This window comes from Triticum urartu, chromosome 2 (genome assembly GCF_003073215.2).
Source record: "Triticum urartu cultivar G1812 chromosome 2, Tu2.1, whole genome shotgun sequence".
Taxonomy (NCBI): Eukaryota; Viridiplantae; Streptophyta; class Magnoliopsida; order Poales; family Poaceae; genus Triticum; species Triticum urartu.
Genome location: NC_053023.1, coordinates 386,359,154 through 386,380,162, shown reverse-complemented (window position 1 = coordinate 386,380,162; position 21,009 = coordinate 386,359,154). Strand labels below are relative to the sequence as shown.

The window sequence follows — 21,009 nt, the reverse complement described above, 5'->3', positions numbered from 1 at the left end:
CAAGAGCTTTGTGATGAACTTCAATATGTAGGGGATGGAAAAGACCATTCCTGAGGTATATTCAATGCTGAAATCAGCGGAGGTGGAAATCAAAAAGGAACATCAAGTGTTGATGGTGAATAAAACCACTAAGTTCAAGAAAGGCACGGGTAAAAAGAACTTCAAGAAGGACGGCAAAGGAGTTGCCGCGCCCGGTAAGCAAGCTGCTGGGAAGAAGTCAAAGAATGGACCCAAGCCTGAGACTGAGTGTTTTTATTGCAAGGGAAGTGGTCACTGGAAGCGGAACTGCCCAAAATACTTAGCGGACAAGAAGGCCGGTAACACTAAAGGTATATGTGATATACATGTAATTGATGTGTACCTTACCAGTACTCGTTGTAGCTCCTGGGTATTTGATACCGGTGCGGTTGCTCACATTTGTAACTCAAAGCAGGAGCTGCGGAATAAGCGGAGACTGGCGAAAGACGAGGTGACGATGCGCGTCGGGAATGGTTCCATTTAAAATTCTGCTACGTTACCCAACACCCCTCTCATTGCTATGCATCTCCTAGTTAGATCTTGCGTGATCATAGGAATATTTTCGAATTACTATGTTTCTCAGCAATGGCATCCGAGCCAGGTTTATGCGTAGATGTTATATGCACGAGTAGAACACAAAGAGTTGCAGGCAATAATAGTCATACTGCTTACCACCAACGTCTTACTTTGATTCTGTGATATTGTTGGATGAAGCGGCCCGGACCGACATTACATGACCATGTTCATGAGACTGGTTCTACCGACGTGCTTCGCACACAGGTGGCTGGCGGGTGTCAATTTCTCCAACTTTAGTTGAATCGAGTTTGACTACGGCCGGTCCTTGTTGAAGGTTAAAATAGCACACTTGACGAAAAATCATTGTGGTTTTGATGCGTAGGTAAGAACGGTTCTTGCTAGAAGCCCGTAGCAGCCACGTAAAACTTGCAACAATAAAGTAGAGGACGTCTAACTTGTTTTTGCAGGGCATGTTGTGATGTGATATGGTCAATACGTGATGAGATATAAATTGTTGTATGAGATGATCATGTTTTGTAAAATTTATCGGCAACTGGCAGGAGCCTTATGGTTGTTGCTTTATTGTATGAAATGCAATCGCCATGTAATTGCTTTACTTTATCACTAAGCGGTAGCGATAGTCGTAGAAGCAATAGTTGGCCAAATGACAACGATGCTACGATGGAGATCATGATGGTGCTTTGGAGGTGGAGATCAAAGGCACAAGATGATGATGGCCATATCATGTCACATATTTTGATTGCATGTGATGTTTATCCTTTATGCATCTTATTTTGCTTAGTATGACGGTAGCATTATAAGATGATCCATCACTAAATTTGAAGGTACAACTGTTCTCCCTGAGTATGCATCGTTGCTACAGTTCTTCGTGCCGAGACACCACATGATGATCGGGTGTGATAAGCTCTACGTTCACATACAACGGGTGCAAGCCAGTTTTGCATGTGCAGAATACTTGGGTTAAACTTTACAAGCCTAGCATATGCAGATATGGCCTCGGAACACCGAGACCGAAAGGTCAAACGTGAATCATATAGTAGATATGATCAACATAATGATGTTCACCATTGAAAACTTCTCCGTCTCACATGATGATCAGACATGGTTTAGTTGATATGCATCACGTGATCATTTAGATGACTAGAGGGATGCCTATCTAAGTGGGAGTTCTTAAGTAATATGATTAATTGAACTTTAATTTATCATGAACTTACTACCTGATAGTATTTGCATGTCTATGTTGTTGTAGATCAATGGCCTGTGCTACCGTTCCCTTGAATTTTAATGCGTTCCTAGAGAAAGCTAAGTTGAAAGATGATGGTAGCAACTACACGGACTGGGTCCGTAACTTGAGGATTATCCTCATTGATGCACAGAAGAATTATGTCCTGGAAGCACCGCTAGGTGCAAGACCCGCTGCAGGAGCAACCCTGGACGTTATGAACATCTGATAGAGCAAAGCCGACGACTACTCGATAGTTCACTGTGCCATGCTTTATGGCTTAGAATCGGGAATTCAAAGACGTTTTGAACATCATGGAGCATATGAGATGTTCCAGGAGTTGAAGTTAATATTTCAAGCAAATGCCCGAGTTGAGAGATATGAAGTCTCCAACAAGTTCTATAGCTGCAAAATGGAGGAGAATAGTTCTGTCAGTGAACACATACTCAGAATGTTTGGGTACCACAACCACTTGACTCAGCTGGGAGTTAATCTTCCTGATGATAGTGTGATTGACAGAGTTCTTCAATCACTGCCAGCAAGCTATAAAGGCTTCGGGATGAACTATAATATGCAAGGGATGGAAAAGACAATTCCCGAGCTCTTCGCGATGCTAAAGGCTGTGGAGGTAGAAATCAAGAAGGAGCATCAAGTGTTGATGGTGAACAAGACCACTAGTTTCAAGAAAAAGGGCAAAGGGAAGAAGGGGAACTTCATGAAGAACAACAAGCCAGTTGCCGCTCAAGGGAAGAAGCCCAAGTCTGGACCTAAGCCTAAGACTGAGTGCTTCTACTGCAAAGGGACTGGTCACTGGAAGCAGAACTGCCCCAAGTATTTGGCGGATAAGAAGGATGTCAAAGTGAAAGGTATATTTGATATACATGTTATTGATGTGTACCTTACTAATGCTCGTAGTAGCACCTGGGTATTTGATACTGGTTTTGTTGCTCATATTTGCAACTCAAAACAGGGGCTACAGATTAAACGAAGATTGGCTAAGGACGAGGTGACGATGTGCGTGGGAATGGTTCCAATGTCGATGTGATCGCCGTCGGCACACTATCTCTACATCTACCGCCAGGATTAGTTTTAGACCTAAATAATTGTTATTTGGTGCCAGCATTGAGCATGAACATTGTATCTGGATCTTGTTTGATGCGAGACGGTTATTCATTTAAATCAGAGAATAATGGTTGTTCTATTTATATGAGTAATATCTCTTATGGTCATGCACCCTTGATGAGTGGTCTATTTTTGTTGAATCTCGATTGTAGTGATACACATATTCATAATATTGAAGCCAAAAGATGCAAGGTTAATAATGATAGTGCAACTTATTTGTGGCATTGCCGTTTAGGTCATATTGGTGTAAAGCGCATGAAGAAACTCCATGCCGATGGGCTTTCGGAATCTCTTGATTATGAATCACTTGATGCTTGCGAACCATGCCTCATGGGCAAGATGACTGAGACTCCGTTCTCCAGAACAATGGAGAGAGCAAATGACTTATTGGAAAGAATGCATACTGATATATGCGCTCCGATGAGTGTTGAGGCTCGCGGCAGGTATCATTATTTTCTGACCTTCATAGATGATTTGAGCAGATATGGGTATATCTACTTAATGAAACATAAGTCTGAAACATTTGAAAAGTTCAAAGGATTTCATAGTGAAGTGGAAAATCATCGTAACAAGAAAATAAAGTTTCTATGATCTGATCATGGAGGTGAATATTTGAGTTATGAGTTTGGTCTTCATTTGAAGCAATGTGGAATAGTTTCGCAACTCATGCCACCAGGAACACCACAACGTAATGGTGTGTTCGAACGTCGTAACCGTACTTTATTAGATATGGTGCAATCTATGATGTATCTTACTGATTTATCACTATCGTTTTGGGGTTATGCTTTAGAGACGACTGCATTCACGTTAAATAGGGCACCATCTAAATCCGTTGAGACGACACCATATGAACTGTGGTTTGGCAAGAAACCTAAGATGTCGTTTCTTAAAGTTTGGGGCTGCGATGCTTATGTGAAAAAGCTTCAACCTGATAAGCTCGAACCCAGATCGGAGAAATGTGTCTTCATAGGATACCCAAAGGAAACTGTTAGGTACACCTTCTATCACAGATCCGAAGCCAATATATTCATTGCTAAGAATGGATCCTTTCTAGATAAGGAGTTTCGCTCGAAAGAAGTGAGTGGGAGGAAAGTAGAACTTGATGAGGTAATTGTACCTTCTCCCGAATTGGAAAGTAGTTCATCACAGAAATTAGTTCCAGTGATTCCTACACCAATCAGTGAGGAAGCTAATGATGATGATCATGAAACTTCTGATCAAGTTACTATTGAACCTCGTAGGTCAACCAGAGTACGATTCGCACCAGAGTGGTATGGTAATCATGTTCTGGAGGTCATGTTACTTGACCATGACGAACCTACGAACTATGAGGAAGCAATGATGAGCCCAGATTCCACAAAATGGCTTAAGGCCATGAAATCTGAGATGGGATCCATGTATGAGAACAAAGTGTGGACTTTGGTTGACTTGCTCGATGATCGGCAAGCAATAGAGAATAAATGGATCTTCAAGAAGAAGACTGACGCTAACGGTAATGTTACTCTTTACAAAGCTCAACTTGTTGTGAAAGGTTTTCGACAAGTTCAGGGAGTTGACTACGATGAGACCTTCTCACCCGTAGTGATGCTTAAGTCTGTCCGAATCATGTTAATAATTGCTGCATTTTATGTTTATGTAATTTGGCAAATGGATGTCAAAACTGCAATCCTTAATGGATATGTTCAAGAAGAGTTGTATATGATGCAAACAAAAAGTTTTGTCGATCCAAAAGGTGCTAACAAAGTGTGCAAGCTCCAGAGATCCATTTATGGACTGGTGCAAGCCTCTCGAAGTTGGAATATACGCTTTGATAGTGTGATCAAAGCATATGGTTTTATACAGACTTTTGGAGAATCCTATTGAGGGAGTCTTGGATTAAGGGGTCCTCGGGCGTCCGACCTGTTGGACATGGGCCGGACTGATGGGCCGTGAAGATACAAAATAGAAGACTCTCTCCCGTGTCCGGATGGGACTCACCTTGGCGTGGATGGCAAGCCTGGCGTTCGGATATGAGGATTCCTTTTCTGTAACCAACTTTGTACAACCCTAGCCCCCTCCACTGTCTATATAAACTGGAGGGTTTAGTCCATAGAGGCAATCATAATCATACAGGCTAGACTTCTAGGGTTTTAGCCATTACGATCTGGTGGTAGATCAACTCTTGTAACTCCCATACTCATCAATATCAATCAAGCAGGATGTAGGGTATTACCTCCATCAAGAGGGCCCGAACCTGGGTAAAACTTCGTGTCCTGTCTCCTGTTACCATCAACCTTAGACACACAGTTCGGGACCCCCTACTCGAGATCCGCCGGTTTTGACACCGACATTGGTGCTTTCATTGAGAGTCCCACTGTGTCGTCACCAGAAGGTTCGGTGGCTCCATCGATCATCTACAACGATGCTGCCCTAGGGGAGGTTTTTCTCCCCGGCCAGATCTTCGTATTCGGCGGCTTCGCACTGCGGGCCAACTCGCTTGGCCATCTAGAGAAGATCGACAGCTATGCCCCAGGTCACTAGATTAGTTTTGGAAACTTGGATTATGTCGCGGATATCCGAGGAGACTTGATCTTCCAAGGATTCGCGCCCTCAATCTCCGCTCTGGCCTTAGATCCAGAGCATATCGCTAGGTCCGAAGACGGGATTTCTAAACCCGCCAGACTATCTGTGGCCACTAGGCCCAGTACTGGAGAACCGGAGGAAGCAGTGTCGCCGGCAACCATCACCAAGCCGGACTCTTCCCCGTACATTGGCTCCGAACTCTTGGAGTCAGCATCGTGTGAGCTCAGCCAAGGAATTCCCTTCCCGCCATGCTCCAATGACTCTTTTCTCTCTCGACAAACCTCGCCTTTAAGCGAGACTCTGGACTTGATGCGGTCCCTCGTGATTACAGAGGAGCAACGTCCGAACTACGCCCAACCCGGACTAGGGGCTGAGAGCAGGGAATTCTACGTCCCACCGACCACCCACTTTATAGCCACTTTCGAGGACTTAACAGACATGCTCGATTACGACTCCGAAAACATCAACGGTATGGACGACGATGCCAGAGAAGAGGAGCCCCAAAACCTGCCGTTTATCGAACGCTGGACGGCCAACTCTTCGTATGACGTGTACATGGTGGATACACCCAAGGAGGGTGACAATGATAATGAGAAAAATCCAGTAGAGGATGAACCTCCCGAGATACAACCAAAGCACCGATGGCACCACTCTAAATCACGCCGCAACAAAGATAGCAATACCGGCACGAGAGACAACAATACTCCGGATAATGCCGAAGACCAAGAAAACCCCGTTGAGCAAAACTCTAGACAAGACGATCGGGAGGATGGGCAAGTTAGTCCTGATAAACAGGCCGTAAACAAAGACTCAGAGGACAGCAACTATCTTCCACTCTCCGAGGATGAGGTGAGCCTCGGCAACGAGGATTTTATCGTGCCTGAGGAAGCTCTCGAGCAGGAGCGCTTTAAGCGCCGGCTAATAGCCACTGCAAGGAGCCTGAAAAAGAAGCAGCAGTAGCTTCAAGCTGATCAAGATCTGCTGAACGACAGATGGACTGATGTCCTGGCAGCCGAGGAATACGGCCATGAGCGCCAAACCAAAAGTTACCCGAAGCGCAAATTGCTACCTCAATTCGATGACAAGGCACGGGAGCCCATACCATCAGCGCGTAATGCGGTTGACCGACCACCACGTGGCCAGGACAAAGCGGCAACTCAAGCCGAACACCGGCCCATACTATCTCACTGTAAAGGTAGAGACACAACCGTTTAGGGATACACATATGACCTGCGGCAGGACCTGAAGAATAAAGCAGGTCTGGCCAGATCGATCTACGGCTTGCGAGGGCATGCCCCGACGCGCGACAACGGCTATCAAGCCGAACATGACAAGCACAATCACGTTCGGGCCGAAAACCACGGATGGACTCCATCCGAACTACGTCGCGACCCGGCCCGATATAGAGGTGCCACACACCCCCTTTGCTTCATTGATGAAGTAATGGAGCATGAATTCTCAGAAGGGTTTAAACCCGTGAACATTGAATCATATGATAGGACAACAGACCCCGCGGTATGGATCGAAGATTTTCTTCTCCATATTCATATGGCCCGCGGTGATCATCTTCATGCCATCAAATACCTCCCACTAAAACTCAAGGGGCCAGCTTGGCACTGGTTGAACAGCCTGCGCGAAAATTCCATTGGCAGCTGGGAGGACTTGGAAGACGCCTTCCGCGATAATTTCCAAGGTACATATGTCCGGCCTCCGGATGCCGATGACCTAAGTCACATTATCCAGCAGCCCGGGGAGTCAGCCACGAAGCTCTGGACTAGGTTCTTAATTAAAAAGAACCAAATTGTCGATTGTTCGGACGTCGAAGCCCTTGCAGCCTTTAAACATAGCATCCGAGACGAGTGGCTTGCCCGCCACCTCGGTCAAGAAAAGCCAAAATCCATGGCAGCCCTTACCACTTTGATGACCCGCTTTTGCGCGGGAGAAGACAGCTGGCTCACTCGTAGAAGCAACAACACCAGTGATCCGGACACTTCCGAAGTTCGAGACGGCAACGGCAAGCCACGACGCAATAAACACAAGCATCAAAATAATAATGAAGGAACGCAAGACACGGCGGTAAACGCTGGATTCAGCGGCTCCAAACCCGGTCAACGGAAAAAGCCATTCAAGGCAAACGGAGACGGACCATCCAATTTAGGAAAGATACTGGATCGGCCCTGCCAAATTCATGGCACCCCCGATAAACCAGCCAATCATACCAACAGAAGTTGTTGGGTCTTCAAACAAGCCGGCAAGCTTAATGCCGAACACAAGGGGATGGGGCCACCCAGTGACAGCGACGATGAAGAGACTCGCCAACCGAACACCAGGTGTCAGAAGCAATTTCCCCCCAAAGTAAAAGCAGTAAACATGGTATACGTGACGCACATCCCTACAGGGAAGCACAAATGTGCACTACGGGACGCCCATGCCATAGAGCCGGTCGCCCCAAAATTTAGCCAATAGGCGGCCTGCCCTATCACTTTTGATCGCAAAGACCACCTAGCGAGTATCCATCACGAAGGTTCGGTAGCTCTGGTCCTCGACCCAATTATCGACGGGTTCCATCTCACGAAAGTCCTTATGGACGGGGGCAGTAGCCTCAATCTACTCTACCAAGACACTGTCCGCAAAATGGGCATTGATCCTTCAAGAATCAAGCTGACCACAACTACCTTCAAGGGAGCAGTACCCGGCATAGAAGCTCACTTCACGGGTTCAATTACATTGGAGGTCGTTTTCGGCTCGCCGAACAACTTCCGAAGCGAGGGCTTGACCTTCGATATTGTCCCGTTCCGCAGTAGCTACCATGCACTGCTCGGGCGTACCGCTTTTGCTCATTTTAATGCGGTCCCACACTATGCTTATCTAAAGCTTAAGATGCCCGGTCCACGCGGCGTCATCACGATAAACGGAAACATGGAACACTCCCTCCGTACAAAGGAGCATAGTACGACTACTGCAGCCGAAGTACAAAGCGGCCTCATCAAGCCGCGTATCTCATCGGCCATCAAGCCGCCGGTCTCTATCAAACAGGACCGATCAATCTCAGAGTTGGATTAGCAGTTCAGCCTCCGTCGTTCGCCTCACATAGAGGCGAAGTTTGTACCGCGCATACATAATTATGCACTTAAAACACCTTGTTCATCGACGGAGACACAATACGGGCAGGCCTACAATGCGGTCTGCACTCCCATATCCTTTTCCCCTTTTTTCTAACTATTTTCTATATTTTACCACAGGTGACTCAAAGCCTGGTCATCTTGCGGACTCTTCCTGAGTTCGGATTCGTACAGATAACAAAAGGCTATTCCTGCCAAGGAGTTCTTTCGCTGAGGCAAGACAATGCAGACGTGCGATAGGATGTCCAAATAATTTTTTGTAGACCGCACTCTTTATTTCAAACCTATAAAGTGCCTTTTTCCTCATCCTTCGACTCCCGACATGTTAAATAGTCCGGGTAGTGGCGTTATAATCTGAAAGATTGCATTTGACATGTCAATCAGATTCTAGTGAACATAGTACTTATTCAGTATTTGTTTTTTTCTAAGAACTGAATCGTGCTTCTTCGGTTGTTTCACGCACACACCTCGGCACAAATTGCCAGGGGCTCGATATGGCAACATACGAGTCACCGACAAGTCCGAACAGCTCTATAGCATACTTCGGCGTCACGAGTTTGGCCTTATATGCATCAACTCCGAATCATGTCTTTGGTCAATAGTTGGGTTGCCCGACTCCTGTGCTTACTACTTACGTTCCGCCCTATCAGCTAAGGTAGTAAAGGGAGAACTACTGCGATTGTGTTTCCGGTTCATCTGGTCATGCACCTTAGTAGAGAAAGCCAAAAACTGACTGTCATGATGTGGCGAGAGCTGGTCAACCACTCGATGACTTATCAGAATCTTTCGCGATTCCTTTCGTATTACACGAAGGACCATTTTCTGGTCACCGATGTAACACATCGTATTCGGATAACCGTGTACATACCAGGGGCTATATCGTAGACCCACCGTCAAACTCCTATGGCTAAGTGAAAGTGTTAAAGCCCTATAGTCCGATTGCCTAGTTTGCCGAATTGACACCTCCTTCATGGACCAAGACGTTGGGTCAAGAGTGATCAATTGCTTTTACGAACACCCCCGTATTATATGCGAGGGGGCTGAAGTCGACGACTCGTAAACTTTCAGATTATACAAAAAACGGCCGCACAGGAGGAACCAAAACTTTTAGGCAAAAGCATAGCCTATGAAATATCATAATATTATTTTTACAATTTCGGTACAATCACTCAAATATCATATCCTTCGAGCACTGACCCTCTATTAAACAGGCACCCTCAAGGACATCCTCAAAATAATGCTCTGGTGTGTGATGGTCCTTGCCCTGGGGTGGACTCTTTGCTGCAATATCAGTGGCCTTCATCTTCGCCCAGTACGTCTTGATGCGGGCAAGGGCCATCCATGCACCTTCAATGCACGTTGACCACTTAACAGCGTTGATACGCGGCACCGCATTAACAAGCCGCTGTACCAAACCGAAATAACTATTCGGAATTGGCTCAGTCGGCCACAACCGGACCACGACATCCTTCATGGCAGATCCGGATATTTTGTGGAGCTCGGCCCACCGGGCCATCTGTTCGTTCAGCAACAGCGGACGCTTTGGCATGCTGAATTGCGACCAGAAAAGCTTCTCCATTGCATGTCCTTCTTGCGCTTGGTAAAACTGCGCCGCATCTTAGACACTCTTCGGCAAGTCCAAGAATGCGTCTAGAGAACTCCACATTTGATTAAGTAGGGCATACTTCGGATCACCGAATTTAGTCTGTAATAAGAAGGGCTTACCTGCCGCTATCTCCCCAGCTTGCCGGATCTCCTCCCGAGCCGCTCTGGACTCGGACCGTGCTTCTCTCGCCTCTTGTAAGGCCTTGTCAAGATCGGCCGTTTTGACTTTGTTATCCTTCTCGAGGAATTCACATCGGACAGTGGCATCGCTTAGCTCGTGCGCCATGGTAGATATTCTCTCCTCGCACTGGCGCCGAGCGGTCTGTTCGGCTTTTAACTCAGCAGCTGCCTTCTTGGCAACCGCGTTACTCATCCTGGCTTGCTCCTTGGCCCAGACGAGCTCAACCCGCAGGGCCTCAACTGCGGCAGCACTATTTGCAGTTATGCATATCTTAGTATATAATTCTCAGTTTCGTGCTCATATTATTATACATACATATACTGACTGCCCCAAAACATACCTTGCGCCTTGTCGAGCTGCCTATTAATAAGCGTGATGTCGTCATCCGCCACATCAAGTTTCTGCTTCAGGCCTGCAACCTCTGTAGCATGGGTAGTCGCCATGGATGAAGCAGCCTGTGTTCCAACTAAATAGATTATTTCCTGGGAATATCTTTTTTGATCCTCTGATCGCCTCACTTTGGATGCTAACCAGAGTCTCAGGGGCTACTACCTATACATAGGTGCATTTTTGCACGAAAAGTGCAATTGAAGATATTACATTGCATACCTCGAAGCCTCTTAGCAGGCTCGTAAAGGCTTCATTCAATCCGCTTCTCGCAGACAGAATCGTCTAAACTACCATACCCATTAAGGTATGATGTTCCTCTGAAATGGATGCATGTTGCAACATGTCCATCAATGTATACGGCGCCTCCCGATTCCTGGAAGCCGATGCGGGAGTACGGACTCCCTTCGAAGGGATATGTTTACTCGACCCTAGAGTCGTCTCCGACTGTAAACTGGATAGTTCGGGGCCTTTATTGTTGGTCCCCGAAAGGGCCGCACACCCCGGACCCTGGACTACCGAAGTATCACCTTCGGGTGTGGTCTTCATTGTCCCTTGCATCCCTTGTTGATCGGGAAAGATCCTCCGGGACGACACCTCGAAGTCGTCCGCCCTATTGGGCGAGAAGGTCTGTGGAGGCGTCTCGCTTTCCATCATCTCCGAAAGAAGATCCCCTGAGGAGGAGGACTATTGAGGAAGACTGTGTGCCGGACTACAAACATAAATTTTAAAATGTTACCTTGTAAGCAAAAAGGAACGAGATATGTTCAGGACACCCTTGTTCACTTACGATCCGGCTAAGGGCTTGTCCTTACGGAGGAACTGCGCAACGACATTGTCTTCCGAACCCGAACCGCCTGACAGGGACATCTTCACTTGCTTGGAAGCCTTTACCTCCAAATCTTCAGAGGCGGTCCTTTTCCTCCCATCGGGGGAAGGGTTGTCAGCCTCTCCTTCCCTTTTGTCTTCAGAAGAGGGAGTTCCAATCTCCCTGGACATGGTGCTTGGTGTACCTTTAGAATGGAGGCTACCTTTGGCCTTCTTGCTCTCCTCCTTATCCTCCTTCGTCGGCACTTGATATGGCGCCGGAGCCAGCATCCTTGTTAACACAGGATCAGCTGAGTCTTCGGGAAGAGGGGCCGAACACCTAATTTGTTCCGCCTTCTTTACCCAGCCCTGTTCGAAGAGGGTTTTCTCAGTATTACGGGATATTTAACTAAGCTGTGTTCGGGAGTCGAGTGCTTACCGAGGTATCCAGATGGTTGCAGTCGAGGCCAATGTCTTCGGTGGTATCCGGCCACTACTTTCGTGTCCCAAAGAATAACTTCCACATTCCTCTGTGTGTCATGCCGAAGAAGTGCTGAAGGGTCCGTGGTCCTTCCGGATTGAACTCCCACATGCGGAGGGGCCGTCGCTGGCACGACAGGACCCGGTGGACTAGCATTACCTGGATTACGTTGATGAGGCCGGTGTCCTTTTCGAGGAGGCTCCGGATGCGGCTTTGTAGAGTCTGCACTTTGTCAATTGATCCCCAGTCCAGCCCCTTATTAATCCATGATGTGAGCTGTAATGGAGGGCCAAATCGGAACGCAGGTGTAGCTGCCCACTTGGTACCACAGGGTTCGGTGATGTAATACCACTCCCGCTACCATAGGTTGGAAGCTTCCGTGAAAGAGCCTTTGGGCCAAAAAGTGTTGGTGAGCTTGTTCACCGTAGCACCAACACACTCTATTTGCTTCCCCTCGATTACCTTCGGCTTTACATTAAAGGTCTTGAGCCATAAACCAAAGTGTGGGGGAATGCGGAGAAAGGCCTCCACATGACAATAAATGCCGAGATGTGAAGAAAGGAGTCCGAAGCTAGATTGTGAAAATCTAGCCCGTAATAGAACATGAGTCCGCAAACGAAGGGATGGAGAGCGAACCCTAGCCCATGGAGGAAGTGAGATATGAATTCGACCCTCCCGCCGGATCTGGGAGTAGGAATAACCTGTCCTTTAGCAGGGAGCCTATGGGGGATTTCCGCGGTCAGGTATATTGCGCCCAGATCTTCGTGATATCCTCCTCTGTGACAGAGGAGGCCACCCATCGGCCTTGAGGGCTGGGTCCGGACATGACTGGGAGGCTCGGAAGAATTAAGTTGGAACATGGGTGCTGGAACTCGAGGTTGGAAGGGTTGAGGAAGAGATAGACGCCGAGGAGAAAGACGGGTCTGTGCCCCTTCATAAAGGAGATGAATATCAAACGCCTCCTCATAGGCCTTAAAGCCTGCCTATTCCCAAGAGATCAAGCCAATGGAACGGCTGGTTATCCACGCCCATATTAATGAGAATCCCGTAATAAGGGGACACGATCTCTGCTTCGACAAGACGTGCCAATAAAACCGCATCTTAAAACGTTGAGCGGGAGGCTAAAAACGGTTCGAAATAATGGCCGGGCTGGGACGTGATGTCGTGCTACAAAACTTGTCAGCAGATTGGACTTGTAAAATATTATACTCTCTGCGGTTGTGTATGGTATTTGTTTTGCAGAGCTGGACACATTTTCTGTGTTCAAAGGCTGTTTTGGAGTATTCGGAGGAGGAACCCGCCTTGCAATGCCAAAGACAATCAGTGTGCCGGAAACCTCGTCATTGAAGCCTGGTTCAGGGGCTACTGAGGGAGTCCTAGATTAAGGGGTCCTCGGTGTCCGACCTGTTGGACATGGGCCGGACTAATGGGCCATGAAGATACAAAATAGAAGACTCTCTCCCGTGTCCGGATGGGACTCACCTTGGCGTGGATGGCAAGCCTGGCGTTCAGATATGAGGATTCCTTTTCTGTAACCAACTTTGTACAACCCTAGCCCCCTCTGGTGTATATATAAACCAGAGGGTTTAGTCCGTAGAGGCAATCATAATCATGCAGGCTAGACTTCTAGGGTTTTAGCCATTACGATCTCGTGGTAGATCAACTCTTGTAACCCCCATACTCATCAATATCAATCAAGTAGGACGTAGGGTATTACCTCCATCAAGAGGGCCCGAACCCGGGTAAAACTTCGTGTCCCTTGTCTCCTGTTACCATCAACCTTAGACGCACAGTTCGGGACCTCCTACCCGAGATTCGCCGGTTTTGACACCGACACCTGTATTTACAAGAAAGTGAGTGGGAGTTGTGTAGAATTTCTAATATTATATGTGGATGACATATTGTTGATTGGAAATAATGCAGAATTTCCGGATAGCATAAAAGGATACTTGAATAAGAATTTTTCAATGAAAGACCTCGGTGAAGCTGCTTATATATTGGGCACCAAGATCTATAGAGATAGATCAAGACGCTTAATTGGACTTTCACAAAGTACATTCCTTGATAAAGTTTTGAAGAAGTTCAAAATGGATCAGCCAAAGAAAGGGTTCCTTCCTGTGTTACAAGGTGTGAAGTTGAGTCAGACTCAATGCCCGACCACTGCAGAAGATAGAGAGAAAATGAAAGTCATTCCCTATGCCTCAGCCATAGGTTCTATCATGTATGCAATGCTGTGTACTAGACCTGATGTGTGCCTTGCTATAAGTTTAGCAGGGAGGTACCAAAGTAATCCAGGAGTGGATCATTGGACAGCGGTCAAGAACATCCTGAAATACTTGAAAAGGACTAAGGATATGTTTCTCGCTTATGGAGGTGACAAATAGCTCGTCATAAATGGTTATGTTGATGCAAGCTTTGACACTGATCCGGATGACTCTAACTCACAAACCGGATATGTATTTATATTGAATGGTGGAGCTTTCAGTTGGTGCAGTTCAAAGAAGAGCATCGTGGCGGGATCTACGTGTGAAGCAGAGTACATAGCTGCTTCGGAAGCAACAAATGAAGGAGTCTGGATGAAGGAGTTCATATCTGATCTAGGTGTAATACCTAGTGCATCGGGTCCAATGAAAATCTTTTGTGACAATACTGGAGCAATTGCCTTGGCGAAGGAATCCGGATTTCACAAGAGAACCAAACACATCAAGAGACGCTTCAATTCCATCCGCGATCAAGTCAAGGAGGGAGACATAGAGATTTGCAAGATACATACGGATCTGAATGTTGCAGACACGTTGACTAATCCTCTCTCACGAGCAAAACATGATCAACACCAAGACTCCATGGGTGTTATAATCATTACTATGTAATCTAGATTATTGACTCTAGTGTAAGTGGGAGACTGAAGGAAATATGCCCTAGAGGCAATAATAAAGTTCTTAGTTATATTTCCTTATATCATGATAAATGTTTATTATTCATGCTAGAATTGTATTAACAGAAAACTTAGTACATGTGTGAATACATAGACAAACAGAGTGTCCCTAGTATGCCTCTACTTGACTAGCTCGTTAATCAAAGATGGTATAGTTTCCTGACCATAGACATGTGTTGTCATTTGATGAACGGGATCACATCATTAGAGAATGATGTGATGGACAAGACCCATCCGTTAGCTTAGCATAATGATCGTTTAGTTTTATTGCTATTGCTTTCTTCATGACTTATACATGTTCCTCTGACTATGAGATTATGCAACTCCCGAATACCGGAGGAACACCTTGTGTGCTATCAAATGTCACAACATAACTGGGTGATTATAAAGATGCTCTACAGGTGTATCCGATGGTGTTTGTTGAGTTGGCATAGATCGAGATTAGGATTTGTCACTCCGTGTATCGGAGAGGTATCTCTGGGCCCTGTCGGTAATGCAAATCACTATGAGTCTTGCAAGCAATGTGACTAATGAGTTAGTTACGGGATTATGCATTGCGAAACGAGTAAAGCGACTTGCCGATAACAAGATTGAACTAGGTATGATGATACCGACGATCGAATCTCGGGCAAGTAACATACCGATGACAAAGGGAATAACATATGTTGTTATGCAGTTTGACTGATAAAGATCTTCATAGAATATGTAGGAGCCAATATGAGCATCCAGGTTCCGCTATTGGTTATTGATCGGAGATGTGTCTCGGTCATGTCTACATAGTTCTCGAACCCGTAGGGTCCGCACGCTTAACGTTCGATGACAATTTGTATTATGAGTTATGTGATTTGATGGCCAAAGTTTGTTCGGAGTCCCGGATGAGATCACGGACATGACAAGGAGTCTCGAAATGGTCGAGAGGTAAAGATTCATATATTGGAAGGTTGCATTTGGACATCGGGATGGTTCCGAGTAGTTCGGGCATTTTTTCGGAGTACCAGAAGGTTACCGGAACCCCCCGGGGAAGTTAATGGGCCTTAGTGGGCTTTAGTGGAGAGAGGGAAGAAGGGCCATGAGGTGGCGCACGCCTCGCCCCTGCCCAAACCGAATTGGATAAGGGGTGGGGGCGCGGCCCCCTCATTCATTCTCCTTCTCCCCTCCTTCATTTCCCTCCGGTGGAAGAAAGGAAAGAGGGGGGGGCGAATCCTACTTGGACTAGGAGTCCAAGTAGGACTCCCCCCTTGGCGCGCCCCTCCTGGCCGGCCTCCTCTCTCCCTCCCTCCTTTATATACGTGGCCAGGGGCACCCCAATATCACAACCGACAATTGTGCGGTGCCCCCCTCCAAAGTTCAACACCTCGGTCATATCGTCGTAGTGCTTAGGTGAAGCCCTACGCCGGTAACTTCATCATCACCGTTGCCACGCCGTCGTGTTGATGGAACTCTCCCTCGTCCTCAACTGGATCAAGAGCTCGAGGGACGTCATCGTGCTGGACGTGTGCTGAACACGGAGGTGCCGTAAGTTCGGTGCTTGGATCGGTTGGATCGTGAAGTCGTTCGACTACATCAACCGCGTTACTGAACGCTTCCACTTTCGGTCTACGAGGGTACGTGGACACACTCTCCCCTCTCGTTTCTATGCATCTCCTAGTTAGATCTTGCGTGATCGTAGGATTTTTTTTTTGAATTACTACGTTTCCCAACATTGGGCTGCACTGCTCATACGGGTCAAAGTGCACAACAAGCACTTTCATATTTTCCTTTTCTGTACATCTCTTGTCTCAGTTTTCTATTTATTTTAGGCACTAAATGATATTTGTTCTACAAGATACTGCACATATAAATCAACTACAATATTTTGGGTGCTACACACAAGGTTCCATTTTATTTGGGAAAGTTTATACATTTGTTTGTTTTGAAAATGCCATTTTATTTTCTGTTACACCATTTAATAATTTCCTATGAATTTACTTGTGAGTCCAATGAAGTTGGTTTCAACCTGAAGATGAGGGGAACTTATAGAATTATTCGAACATTTTTAGTTTTACTACTCGAAGAATAAAAATTTCACTTGCAATTTAAAATTGTATTTGTTTTATAATTAAAGTCATTTAATAATTGTTTTCAGCTACTGTTTCATTTATTTTTGTGCACATAAACAATTTATAAAAAGATGATTTCTCCACCAATATTTTCTATATAATAATTGACACATTTAGAACAATTTAGTTTTGACATTTGAAAACTTTTAAAGTTTGACTTGAATTTAAAATAGAATTTGAACAGGGTTTGATCAACGTGAGTTTATCAAGAGTAACCGTGGTGACGTGGCAATACTAGTACAGGGTTACTGTAGCTTAATTATCCGGGCGTCACAAGCGGTAAGAAAGAAAGACGTATCATGCGCTATTGATTAAAGATACTTCCTAAAAGACAATTTAAAAATAATTAATAGGTAAACCAACATCATAGTCGGATTCTACATATTTTTCTAATCAATTTTCATATATGACATGTTAAACTTGGAGTTAGGTTTAAAAGATATGGATATTTTTAAAATGCCTTTGAATATGTCCCTAGACCTTATTTTAAAATGTTTAGGAGGTAAAAAAAACATCATACTCATATTGCACACATTTTTCTAATCCATTTTCGTATATAATATGTTAAAATTAAAATTAGGGTTTAAAAGATATGGATATTTTTGAAAAACATTTGAATCTGTCCAAAAATATGTTATTTTCTAGATGGACTGTGGGTTAATTAATCAAAATATCATGAGGTTTTTCTGCCAAAATCAATATCTCACCGAAAATAGGACCGCCGACATTTTTTCTAGTCTCATTTAAAACAGGATTGCGGGTCGATTTTAGAAAATAGGAGGCGGTTTTCTGCAAAAAATGTGAGGGACGGGCAAAAGCCCTCTCCTTATTTTTTTTCCTTTCGAAAAGGAGGTTAAGTCCCCGGCCTGGCCTCTGCATCAATCGATGCATACAGTCATTTTATTTATTATTCAACATAGGTCTAACAATCAAGCCACCACTCACACCTACAAAACTCGATAATGTGGAGTGCTCTCACTCCCCATATCTAAAACGGTGTAATCGTCGATTTATCCACATAACGTATCGGAACCCACAGCCGGTGCAGCAGACCTAAAGCATACATCACATGCACATGTTTTAGACCCACAATCATCATCGAACCGCTAGCCCATCTTCAGAAGAGAGATTTGCATTAGCCTTGCCAGTCCTCCATCCGTCGACGCCACCACAGCGCCCTACGGCGACCGCCATGCGCTCGTCCGTCCAAACACGGAGATTATGGAAGACTTGTCGTGCGTAGTACCTGCGGACCAGGCATAACACAGCGTAGCACCTGTCGCCCAGGTATGACTTGACATCTCCACGAAAAGCTTCGTGCAAGACGAAGCCGCTCTACCTCCTGCCTCTGTCTTCCAGCTCTGCTCCACAAACGATGCTCCCAAGAGAGAAAACGACACCGCAGTACCGTCGTCGTCTGATCTGGAAGACCAGATCCTAGGGTTTCCCCCGGAGCGGCACGAGTGGGTCGATAGTAGTTACACGACGATGCCTTCATCAAGATAACGACGCAGAACGCCACCATCACCTCCCATCGGCTCAGTTTTCACCGACAACTATGTCTTACCGACTTGCGGCCGGAACTAGATGGCGGATCTCGAGATCTGACCATACAGCCTTAGGCCAACCACCTTCGACGGAGGAGATGGCCACCACCGCTAGCGGCACCGGCCGGATCATATCTGATCGGAGGCGCCGCCAACCAGTCAACCATGGCCACATCCCCTCCTGATCCGCCCTCCCCAGGAAGCCGCCGGAGCAGCGCTGAACCGCCGGGAAAGACGAAGACCGAATGGCGATCTCAGGCCGCTGGTCCCTCCAGACCGCGGGGCTGCAGCCTAGATCCCCGCCGTCCCCATCACCGGCGGCGCCCGGGCTTAGCCGGCGCATGTCTCTGGGGATGACGAGGTGGAGGAGAGGGGGGAGGGGGCGGCGGCCGTGCGCTTGGGTTGGCCCCCTGATCGCCCTGGAGGGAGTGATAGGAGGGAGCCCGGGGAGCGATATGGGTGGGATAGATAGATGTACTAATCGAGGAGTGGAGTTTATGTGCTCGAGCACAAATGCGCTCGTAATCTGGGCAGTTCCTATTAGCATGGGGACACGAGCCATTCATTGCGTGGGCCATTTAAAGGGGCGGACGAAATAGTAGGAAAAGCGAAATACGTGCGCCGTGAACCCTGGACTATGGGCCGACGGAGCTACAACGCCGTGGACGGCTCCAAGCAGAGTCGTGACCCATGAAAACATGTTGTTCCCGATCCATGGCCCAGGAGACTTGCTTTCCAGTTACGGACAGGGACTTGCTACAGGGATGGTGAGCTCAGTTAGGGTCGTCTCCTGAGAGATGCTAGATACACGGACTTGCTACAGGGCGTTTACGGAGTGGTTAAAGGTGATTGGTTGAAATTAGATTAAGTGAGGCGGGCCCCCTAGTGAAAATCAGGGGGCCAATTAGAGAAGAGCAGGAAGCAGGGTCCGTGAAAGTCCGTTGCGGGAGCCGTGTGTGTAGTATTATCAGTCGTCTCCTACCTCCGCCGCTGGATTAGTCACTTGCCGGTGGAGCTATGCGGCGATTCTCGTGGGCGACAGGGCGAACGGAACCACTGGACGCCAATTAAGAGGTGCACAGTGTGTCCCCTTTGTATTTTCTGGTGCGTGATTTTGGATGGTACTCGCTAAGTTGAGACCTTTTGTGGCCAATTTGGGTGTGTATGACAGCCGTGCTGGAAGAGGTAAATAACAGCAATATTCTGATGCAGCCGCTGCACTACCCAGTGGCGCAGCCGGCTGAGGAGCTGCTGGCGCCTATGGTGGAAGTAGGTGCGGACGGCCAGATCTGTGCGGCGGATGCATGTCAAAAAGGGTCGCCGACAGTGTCGGAGCAGTCAATTGGATAGATCGACCCTAGAGCTCCTGGCCGGAAAAGAAGGCATGTTAATTCTGCAGATCCACAAAATTAAATTGTTATGTTTGTACTTCCTGAACTTCTAGAAAAAGTTACAGGCGTGTGTCCATGTAAATATGGATGCAGAGCTGATTGAACTGTTAATGAAGTTTGGTGAAATTCAGAACTAGTATAAGTTAAGTAGGGATGCCTGTAAGCAGACATTGTAATGGACATTGCATGATTTGTGGTTTGAAGGAATGAATGAACATGTAGCTGATGAGTTGATGCTAAAGGACATTGTAGCATGTGAAAAGTAGAATATTGTAGGAATCAGAAGGATCTGTGTCGTTCCGGAGTTGATTGTGCAACTGAACCAAAAGTAGCATAGATGGAACAAAATTGTTACTGTTCGAGAACGGTGAGACTGCAAAAACTGATGTGTCGGCTGCTTGGAAATTTTTGCGAGCGCTTTGTGTGAAACTATACATGAAACTCATATCTGTTTGTGGGTGGCTGCAGGGTGAGGATAGGTGCTACTGCCCCAGGAAGGCTGCCATGTCCTAACCGGACTACTGTTCTCGAGAAGGCTATCCATGGTTTCGCCGACAATCCTGGGGACAATGTCATTGTGCCAGCTTTGGGTACAACCTTTGATTCTGTGCGTGAAGCATACAACTTCTACAACCTGTGTTCGTGGAGAAAGGATTTGGCATTAGATACGGTGAAAGCAGGCTAAATGTGGAGAGGACAACATGCATGCAGGCAATTGTTTGTGGCTGTGCGGTATGGGAATAAGGATTTGGCACTTGTTAGTAATTCAAATAATCTCGTGCGGGAGTTGTAGCTAAAATGTTCTCTCCTTTTTCCTGTTTTTTTAGGGAAAGGCGGGGTTGAGAACAGTAGGTCGTGTCATTGCGATTGCCTTGCTCTCATTAGGTTGTTGCGGTCCAAAGACAATGGTTGGTACATAGCAGAACGCCGTGAGAGGAGCACAACCACAGAAGTTGATCTATGGCACAGGAGATTCACTTTCAGGTTGTGCAA

The 21,009-nt window shown here is 46.5% G+C and overlaps 1 long non-coding RNA gene across 1 annotated transcript; it reads left to right on the top strand.

Annotated features, from left to right (window-relative positions):
- The first annotated feature begins 19,198 nt into the window (after positions 1-19,198).
- On the top strand, positions 19,199-20,257 carry LOC125537451. Its single transcript, XR_007295913.1, has 2 exons — positions 19,199-19,699; positions 19,797-20,257. It is a non-coding gene; the product is annotated as an uncharacterized LOC125537451 (long non-coding RNA).
- The last annotated feature ends 752 nt before the right edge of the window (positions 20,258-21,009 follow it).